A 10,277-nucleotide genomic window follows, 5' to 3' on the forward strand; every position below is an offset into this window, starting at 1 on the left:
TAGGTAGTCCTCGTTAAGGATCCATCTTGTCACTCTCCTTATATCTTGTCTGTCCTAGATAATGGCCTAGTATTGCCTGTCTCTTGCCTTCGCCCTCCACTGGCTTCTCCCTTTTACCCACTTAGTACAGTTCAGCACTATGTGCTCCGGGTTTTGGGATAGGTAGCTATAGGGGCAACGTTTAGAATCGTATCCTAGGACTCTTCTTTAGTACAAGTATGCTCTCAGCCTAATGTGCTTAGAGCGAATCTAGATAGCTATGCTTGCTTCCGCCCTCTTCAGGTCTTTATAGATAAGGTAGTTATACCTCCCGAAGGTCCTGGCCGCTAGTAGGGCTCCTGGCCTCACCGGTTTTTGGTTCCAACGCGTTTCCTATAGGTGACCTACGATCCTTTCTACTTAGCTTTGCTTCTTTTTCCCTTTGTCCCCTATATTAGCTTGCTCCCTCTGAGCTTCTCTCTGTTCAAGGGCTGCTAGGATTTCCTGTGATGTTTTTAGGTCTGCTTCCTTCTGTAGGATTATGTGTGGCCGGTTGGGTCTTCTCCTCCTCTCCTACTAGGTTCTTATCCTTTGAGTAGCTACTTAGATAGTTCCCTAGGCTAGGTATGCTGATGTCTTCTCTACGTATTAACACCTTATGCCCTGGAGGTACTCCCTGATAGGGGCTGTACCTGATTCCATTTCTATTGTCCTGTAAGGGGTTGACTTGTATACCCCTAGTACTCTCTTTAGGCAGGCTGCCTGCGCTCTGTTAAGGGGGTCCTCAATTCTCTTCGGGATGTGTTTTTCCGCTACCTAAATTGCTGCTCTATATAGCATTACGGGCTTGACAATGGCCTTGTATATAGTCTAGGCCTTTGTGAAGGTCGCCCCCTAGGTTAACGTAGTGAGTCTCTCGATTAATTGTCTATTAGTGTCCGCTCTCGCTTGCGCCTTCTTCACTTATAGTCCCTAGCTGAGTTTCGGGTCTAGCTATATCCTAAGGACTCTGAGTTCCCTTATAGGATAGGTCTCGAACCCCTAGATTTTTACTAGTACTGCTAAGTTATGTTTTGTCTTTGCCTTACTAAAATGGATAAGTTGGTACTTGTCCGGTGCGAATTTTGCCCTATGCTCTCTTGCCCACTTTTCGCATTGTCTATGTCTCTCCTCTAGGAGTGCGCAGTTTTCCTCTATAGACCCCGACTACGCTAGGATATTTGTGTTATCTACGAACCCCGATGCTAAGGTGTTTGCTGTTTCTAGGAGTGGGGTCAGGTCGGCTATAAAGAGGAGGAACAGAATTGGGGAGAGTGTAGAGCCCTATAGGATGCCCGTGTTCGTAATTAGGGTCTACGGGGCTTTAAAGGACCCTAGGAGGATCTGGGTTGTTCTGTCCTTAAGGAATGACTATACAAAGTGTACTATCTAGGCTAGGATGCTTTTCATTCTAAGGATGTATAGGAGCCTTGCGTAGGACACATTGTCGAAAGCCCCTAATATGTCTAGTAAAAGCAGTAAGGCTACCTTGTTGTTACTATAGTGCTAGATGTGTCTGATTTGCTCTATAATTAGTTCGACTGCTATGAGGGTAGATCTCTTTTGTCTCCCCCCTATTTACGTTGCCGGGAGGAGGTTATATTCTTCTACTATTCCGGTGAGCCTTATAGCCACGACCTTCTCTAGGAGCTTCCCTAGTGTGTTCAGCAACGCAATTGGTCTATATAACTTCAACTTAGTATAGTCTTCCTTTTAGGGTTTCCTTAGGACGCAAGTTAGTGATTGCCTAAAGGCCTTTAGGCAATACCCCTACTTTATGTACTAGGTAAAGATTGGCGTAAGTACTAGAGTGATAAGGCTGCTACTAGCTTTTAGGTAACAGTTAGGGATCTTGTCTAGGCCTAGGGCTTTGTTACCCTTTAGTTTCTTAATAATGTTTCCGATCTCTATAGCAGACACTTGCTAGTTAGCCTCCCTTAGCGGAGGAATATGTGTTCCTAGGATGTTGCTTAGGTCTGCCTCTACCTAAGTCCCGAAGAAGTGGTCTACGAATGCTTTCGCTTTCCCTATCGGAGTGGTTTACGTTTCCCCGTCTTGGTCCTATATTAAGGGAAACTGGGGCGGGGAGTTTCGTTCCTCGTCTAGTTTCCTAGCCCATTCTGCTAGTCTCTAGATTTGTTCCGGGTGTTCTGTGATCATCCCTACAGTTGACCTCCACTCCTACGTCTTGTCTCTTCTGATCTACGCCTTCTTTGCTTTGTACGCGTTGTTATAGGCTTCCTAGTTTACTTAGGTGCGTCGTTGCTCCCATCTCCTTCTTGCTCTCCTTGCCTCCTTGACTTTGGCTATGCACTCTAGTGTCTAGTATAGCTTCTGGTATAGCGACCATCTCTTCTTAGGTATATAGGCCTGGGCTGCCCTTTGTATAGCTTCTATTAGCTGCTCCACTGCTTGGTCAATCCCCTCCGTTATGTGTATGTTGTTAATGTTCACCTGTTCTAGTTCGCCTTCTAGCCGCTGCTATACTAGTGTCCACTCGGCCTGCTTCTAGTAGAGCCTCCTCTCAGGTTCCCTCTCCTCCTCAACTATAAGTTAGATGTCGGTTTGGATTGGATAGTGGTCTGATGAGGACTCTAGTTAGTCATTAACTATGCAGCTTTCTACCCGTCGTGTTAAGGCGTAGGACATGAAGTATAGGTCTAGCGTGCTAGAACCATTGTTTCTAGCCCAAGTTTCTGTTCCCTTTGGCGTGATCAAGTCCATTTGGGCTGTTTCTATCTGACCAATGAGCCTCCCTACTAAGAAGTGGTGTGCTAGGGTGAAGTCCGATCCCCACTTTAGGTAGTAGAGGTTGAAATCTCCTATTACGATGTTGTGGTTTTGTTAGTCTATTGCTTCCGGGAGCCTTCCTAGCGTGTGTAGTTGTGTGCTACTTCTGGACTCTAGAGGTGGGTTGTATACGCTATAGATTAGGACTTGGCCTTAAGTTGTTTTGAGCTGCACTGTAGTGATATCCCTGTCGGTTCTCGGCTAGGCCTACCAGTCCTCTGCTAGTACCTTCTTACTAACATAGATACAAGTTCGTGGGACTCCCTCGGTTCTGTTTATTACTACGTAGTATCTCGGGTCTCGTACAGTTGATAGAATCCTAGAGTGTGGGTTGATCTATAGTTCCTATATTGCTATAATGTGGTGTTCCTCCGGGTCTAAGGCTTGTAGAAAGCTCCTTTAGACCTTGTCTTTACTTCTGTTCACATTATACTGAATGATTGATAGTCTGTTAGTGTGAGGCATCAGGACATGTTTGTGTCTAGGTCCGTTTGGTCTTGCTATTAGTCTTGCTGTTGGTTTTCCCGTCCCTCCTCCTGTTCTTCCCTTTAGGGTTAGCTCCCTATCATTTGGTTGATTCTCATTTGTCTATTGCTCTGCGCTGCCTTGTACAAGAACGTTAGTCTCCCTATTGCTAGCACTATTTATGGCTCTTCTTATAGCCGGGGTCTCTTATTCGGGTGGGTGGTTCTCTCTAGTTGTTTCTGTTCACCTACTAGGAACCTAGTTAGTGTTGTTACCCTTGCTTCCCGCGCTCTCCACTAGGCTGATAGTCTAACTAGGCATTAGTTTGACCATGCCGGGTGTTTTCTCCTACATACTACGCATCTTGTGTCCTCCTTCCGTTTTTGGCACTCTTAGGTCGCGTGATCACTAGCACAGTGTGAGCAGACTAGTGTGGCTTTGCTATACTTTAGGGCAATATGTCCGTACTGTTGACAGTTGAAACATTAAAGGATTCTGTAGTTGCTCTAATGGATTTCTACATCTAGCCTCTCAAAGTCCTAGTACAACCCTTGGTCTAAGACCTTGTTCGCTTGCTCTAGTGTTGCAACCTATAAGATCAGCGAGGAGGCCCTCTTGCCCTCCTCTATCTTCTTCTTGACCTACGCTGTCTTTATGATCTGTAGTCCTAGTGCTGTTACCTAGTTTTGCCTCTAGAGGTTTAGTGTATCCCTTTGTGTGTCAAAGGTTCGTGGGACCCTATACGCAATTACTATATACTGTTAATAGGAGACTTTCGCTGTGCTCCCGATCTTTAGTGTCTACTCCTTGTTTATTTCGAGGGCCTTCTTGTCCTGTACGTGTGCTATAAATAGCTTGACCCCTTTGTTGTCTGCCCTTGCCCCTACTATTCCCTTTACTCCGATCTTCTCGACTATCTCCCTCCCGGTCATCTTTCCTATCTCTTCCTTCTCTTTCTGGTCCGTAATATAGACTCGTAGTACTATACTTTAAGGGGGGGTGGGTTGGCTCGCGATTATTGCCTAGGTCGTTAGGCCCTAGGTCTGTCTCGGGTCTCTTTAAGGGTTGTTTCTTACGTTTCGTGTTGCTTCCTCGATTGCCATGTTGATCGTAGTGCTTGTTTGTCGTTTGAGCGCCTTTAGTCCCCCGAGCAGTTCGCTTATTACTCCTTTTAGTGCTCTCTCCGGAAACCTCCCTTCTTCTACCGCTACCATCTCTTCCGCCTTCTTGTAGAGCGTCCTCTACTCGTCTCCCCCTTGCTCTCGGTCGTCTACTGCCGTCGTCGTCGCCATTTTTCAATCCCCTTTTCGCTATATAAGGGCCTCGTTCTCCTTAGACATATATAGTTCCTTTTCCCGCTTCCTACATAGATAGACTAATAGTGAAGTCTAGACTACTATTAAGCTACGTATCCCTATCCTAGGACATTCCCGTCCTTAATATATTTACTAAGGTCTTCCCGACTAGACTCGAAAAGCGGACTTGTTTTAAAACCGGACTTCTAATACTTATAGCGGGTTAACTACCGTAACTTAACCCGCGTTTGTATTTTTCGAGGACTATAGAAGTTCTTAAAGAGTTTTGTACTTGTTAGTACCTATAATAGCCGTGAATATTATACTTTCACCTTTCCTACTAGCAATTATTCCCTTCTATAATCTATCGTCGTAGTTACGGCCTATTAGTCGTACCTTCCTATACTAAGGGCGGCTAAGGATCGTAGGCGAATCTAGATTAGCGGAGACAAACATGTCGATCTAGTAGTACACACTAAATACCTAAGTGTTAAGCTTTGAAATTACCCCCTTAAACCTCGCCCTTCTATCCGCTCCTCGAAAGGATAGGTAGGCGCTAGGTATAATAGGTAAGCTAGACTTATATACTATCCTCGGGCTAATAATGTTGACTTTAGATCCCTCGTTAAGTAAGGCTCGAGTCTAACCTTTACTAGTCCTAAGCTCGGTAACTACCTAAGGGCTAGGTACTATTACAAAACCGTCTAGTATACTAGAGAGACCAATCTTTTTAATGTTCTCGTATAACTCGGCGGTAGGGACAGCATCCTTACTATATAACATTATTAAGAACATACCTATAAAGCGAGCTTCATAATTATCCCGAAAGACTTCTTCGTTAGCCTCTTCTTCCTTATCTTTATAGGTAGCGATATAACTCGTACGGACTTTAGTCCCTTCTTAGCTAGCTAACTTACGGACGGTAGTAAGCTTAGACTATAGATTAGGGGTATTTACTACTCTCCCGAACAAGGTAGTCTTAAACTAGCGACTATACCGAAATTAGTCCCGGGTATTAACGTTTAGAAACGTAGTCTAGAGGATTTGATCAATTTAATAGGTCACTCCCTCCTCCTTAGTAACGGGCCTATCTCTAGTACCGTACTATCGGACGTAGTTATTAATCCTTATCGTCTTTACATTCTATAACCGTTTGCGCTATACGAATAGGGTATTAATAGGCCCTACCGGCTGTTCCGAGGGCGTAGGCCTTGACTTAGCTCGAGGCTTAGGTGTCCTTCTAAGAGTCTCCCCTAACGCTACCGTTAACTAGCTTATACTAGCCCTAGAACCGGCGTCTCTAATTATCTCTACCTTCTACTAACCGAGTTCTTCCTACCGGATCTCCTCTTCGAGTTCTTATCGTATAGCTTTAGCGGCCTCGGCTTGTACCCTTAATGCCTATATACTAGACCTAGTTCGAGGGTTCGGGTTCTTTATAATTCCTACTAGAGCTTTACCTCGAGATTTGTTACTCTAGATTAGGTAGGCCTTAACCTTAAACTCGTCGTAGTTCATAATCCTACACCCTTATAGAGCCGGTTCTTCTTCTTCCTTAAACTAGATCTAGTAACTACTAGCGCCCGTTAGTTACTGCCTAGATCTAATATCTTAAGGGCCGTATTCTATAAGGTATCGGTTATTAGGTAGAGGTTTAGAGTAGTTAGGAAGCTTTACGCTTAAGACACTAGTATAATCTCGACCTATCTATTGTTTCCGAAGCGTAGGGATTTTTATGTCCTTATTAAATAGAATCGGGCTATAGTGTTCCTTAAGCTACGGAAGTATATAAAGGAGCTTAGGTTTGCTATAGTCCCGTCGGAAGTTAAACTTAGGGGGATTTAGATCGGTCTTCTTTCCTAGGTACTACTAGTTGTTCGTCGCTAAAAAGACATACCCTTATAAGATAAGGAATAGTATCGCGGGAAACCTATTAGCCTAATGTTCTATACTACTATAGTTATAATAGTACCTATTAAGCGCTTTAGACTACTCGCGGTTCTATAACTACGGGCGCTACATTAAGTAAACCTATAGTTTAGGCACGCGATCGGGGTTTTCTAGTTATATAGACCTTTGATTTTCACTAGAGTTAAAGGATCTAACCTCCGCCGCGCGACCTCGTTAGTAAGCCCGAATACTTATTTCTACTATTTTCTAAATAAGGTTATTATCGATAGTAGCGGAAACAGCTAGTTTGTTAAGTGTATTAATCTTAGGGATTAAGCGCGGTATCTGCTTTATAGCTAACCGATAAAGCTACGGTAAAGCAAGTAGAAAGTCCGTATATACGGCCTTCTATCCTTCTTTACTATTAGCGATAATTGTCGCCTCGTCTAGTATCTTTTAAAAGCGCCGAAACTTCTTAGGCTACTTCGGATAGAGCCTACATTTCTTATAAACTGCCTTAGCAACTGACTCTAGGAGCCCCTAAAGTAGAAGACGGCTACGGGAGCTATTATCGAGGTCTTCGGGATCAATTAGGTCACTAGAGGCTACGAAGAGACGGATAAACTCCTTTATATCCTATTCCTTAGGGCTTTTCCCTTACTCGGCCCGGACTATCTCTTCTAGATATTCTCGACTTCCTAACATCGAATAGGTATTGAATCTCGAAAATTCAGCTAAGAAGGACCTCCTAAAGGTGCTCCGCCTCACTTACTATCCCTCTAAACTTATTACTAAATGTCGGATAGTGGCCTCGTAATTACGCTCGAAACGACCCTAGAAGTTGTCTTTCTTGATTAATAGCCTTAGTAGATACTAGTCTATAAGATTATTAAACCTCTCCTAGAATTTAGTAGCGTTCCTACTATTAAAGAGGGGGTTTTCCGGACTCCCTAGAGTAGGGAAGCGAGGTCCTACATTTTCTATAGTAATAGTAAGACGGCTAAACAAAGCTGCTATTACATCTGGACTATAGGGTATTCCTAATGTTATAGTGCCCTTATTTAAGTCATCCTCTTCTTAGTCATTTCGTTATACTCTTTCCTTACCCTTATTATTAGAGCTTAAAGCCTCCGGGGTATTATCTTTATTACTATCCGAGTCTTCTATCCCTTCTAGGATTATAGCCTCCCTATACGGCCTATAGGCCTTCGTTAGACTTTCTAGTAACTCTTAGCTAGCACTAATACTAGTAAACGACTCGAACCTCGATAAAGATATAACTGAAACTTATGACCTTATTCGTAACCGTAACCTTGCTCGTAACGTTATACTTGCTTTACTTATTACTAAGAGCCTTGACCTTAGGTACCTTGATACCTTAAGATTTCGACTTCGAGTCGACCTTAACCTTGATTTTACTAAGATGTACTAATAATACTACCGGGTATATACTTAAAACCCCTCCTTATTAACCACTAAAATATAGACGACTAACTACCCTAGTAAGCAAGGGCGCGCCTAGTGACCTTAGGATAGTTTGCGCGTAGGTATATATATTTGCCGGTCTACGGGCCGTAAAATATATATATAGTGGTCCTAAAAGATAATAAATCTAAAAATTTTAGATTCCCGTATTTTCGCCTTATAGAGAGATTCCTCGTAAATCCTGGCTTCCTACTAAGGTCGCCTCCTAGCTATATATATCTTAGTAGTACCCCTATATACCCCCTACTACGTAATTAACCGTTAAAGGTTAACGAGATTCGACGCGCAAATTTCAGGGTCTAAATAGGCCCTTAGCTCGTTAATACTATCGGGCCTATTGTCTTAGGGGGCTTCCTTTTCTAGTCCTACTCCTATAGGTAGCTCGCTATCTATTCCGCTAGACTTTAGGTCTTAGCCTTGCTCCCGCCGGCCTAGCGAGTCCTAAGCTCCTCCTCTTTTTGTACTAGCTATTCGGTACTTATCTATACGGCCGTAAAGGTAGTAAGGTCATCCTCTTTTTAGCTTGTCCTCTGTCCGGCCCCTCTCCGGTAGCGGCTTTCTATCTTATTATTTACCTCCTAGATCGTAGTTTATACTAGGTAATCTATCGTCTTTACTACGTATTAAATTCTTATTCCCCGGATATATTAGCCGATTAGTAGTGTTCCCGTCTCTATTTCTACCGTACTTATTAACGTTGTCTTCTATACGCCTAGTATCCTACGTAGGTTACCTACCTATATCCTATTTAGGGGTTACTCTATCCGTTTCGGGATCGGCTTACCTACGCCTCCTGTTCCCTAGATCTATGCCCCGTATAACATAGCTAGTCTAACGATCGCCTTATATATTACTCTTGCCTTATTGAATGTTGCTCCCTATATAGACGCCGTAAGCCTCTTTATCGAGGCTTTATTAACTTGCGCTCGACTCTAGGCTTTCTTAATCTATACACTCTAGCTTAGCTTCGGGTCGAGCTAGATCCCTAGTACTCGTAGCTCTGCTAATAGCTTAGTCTCGTAGCCTTAGATTCTTACCGCCGCCTTTATATTATAGTATGTTCTCGCTTTACTAAAGTATATAAGTTAGTACTTTTTAGGGACGAACCGGGTACTATACTTCTTTACCTACTCCTCGTATTTCTTGTGCCTATCTTTAAGGAGGCGATAGTTCTCCTCTATCGAGTCTAACTAGGCTAGAATATTTATGTCGTCTAGAATCCCGATACTAAGGTTTACGGAGAGGTAAGTAGGGGGATTAGATCAGACATAAATATTAGAAATAGGATAGGGGAGAGAGTAGATCCCTAAGGTATTCTAGCCTCTACCTTTACCGGGTCGGACGTATACCTCCCTAGGACTAGGTATGTCGTCCGTTCCTAGAGAAAGGAGTAGACGAACTTCGTTACCTACTAGGGGATACCTTTCTATTATAGGATATATATTAGCCTTTAGTATAAGACGTTATCGAAGGCTCCTACGATATCGAGGGTAAGGAAGGAATTGTATTTAGTAAGCTAGCTACGAGATAAGGTAATAAGTCTTAACCGCGCTTTCCTACTTATCTAGTACTACCGTATAGCCTTGTTTCGAGAGGTTAGCCCGGAGTAAAAGCTTCCCTCTACGCCCTCCCTCCCTATTTACTCCTTAAGCTAATATCTACCTCTATAGGCCTAAGCCCTTTAGTACTCTCTATTAACCGATATACGTATCCGTCCTCTCGGGCTATATAGATAGTATTAGCCGTCGCTACTAGTATAAACTACGCCCTAGGTTTTGACGCCCTTTACGTTACCGTAGCCTATCTCTAGAAAGCGGCCGTCTATACCTCGTAGGTTTACTCGGGGCATATACTACGCCGGGTAGCGTACTCCTTACGTTTCTACCTACTAACTAATATAAAGTTCCTTATTACCCTACCCTCGATCCTCCCCGATTATAGAACTAATCTACTTATATTATACGTCTTTTCCCCGTCCTAATAGCCGTCTTTTCCTTACTTAGGCTATCGTCTTTTCCTCGTCGTAATCTACTATATTAGACTAGGTACGTTATATAGCGGGATAGGTAGTACCTTAGGTAAAACCCTTGTTCCTATACCGGGTACTTAATAGGCCCTTATAGGCTTCGTCGCGTATCTACCTACCTACCGTATTACCCGCTAGTAAACACTAGATTGTTTCGTAGTCCGCTCGACGCCGTCGTATAGTCCGCTTAGTTGTTGTTCTATAGTCCGCTCGTCTAATATTCGTCGCTTAGCCCGCTCGGTTTACGGTCTCCGGAGGTGAAAATTCTATACTTATACTAGAGGTGTCCTGTCGAGCGTATAGGCCAC

This window comes from Fulvia fulva, chromosome 9 (genome assembly GCF_020509005.1).
Source record: "Fulvia fulva chromosome 9, complete sequence".
Lineage (NCBI taxonomy): Eukaryota > Fungi > Ascomycota > Dothideomycetes > Mycosphaerellales > Mycosphaerellaceae > Fulvia > Fulvia fulva.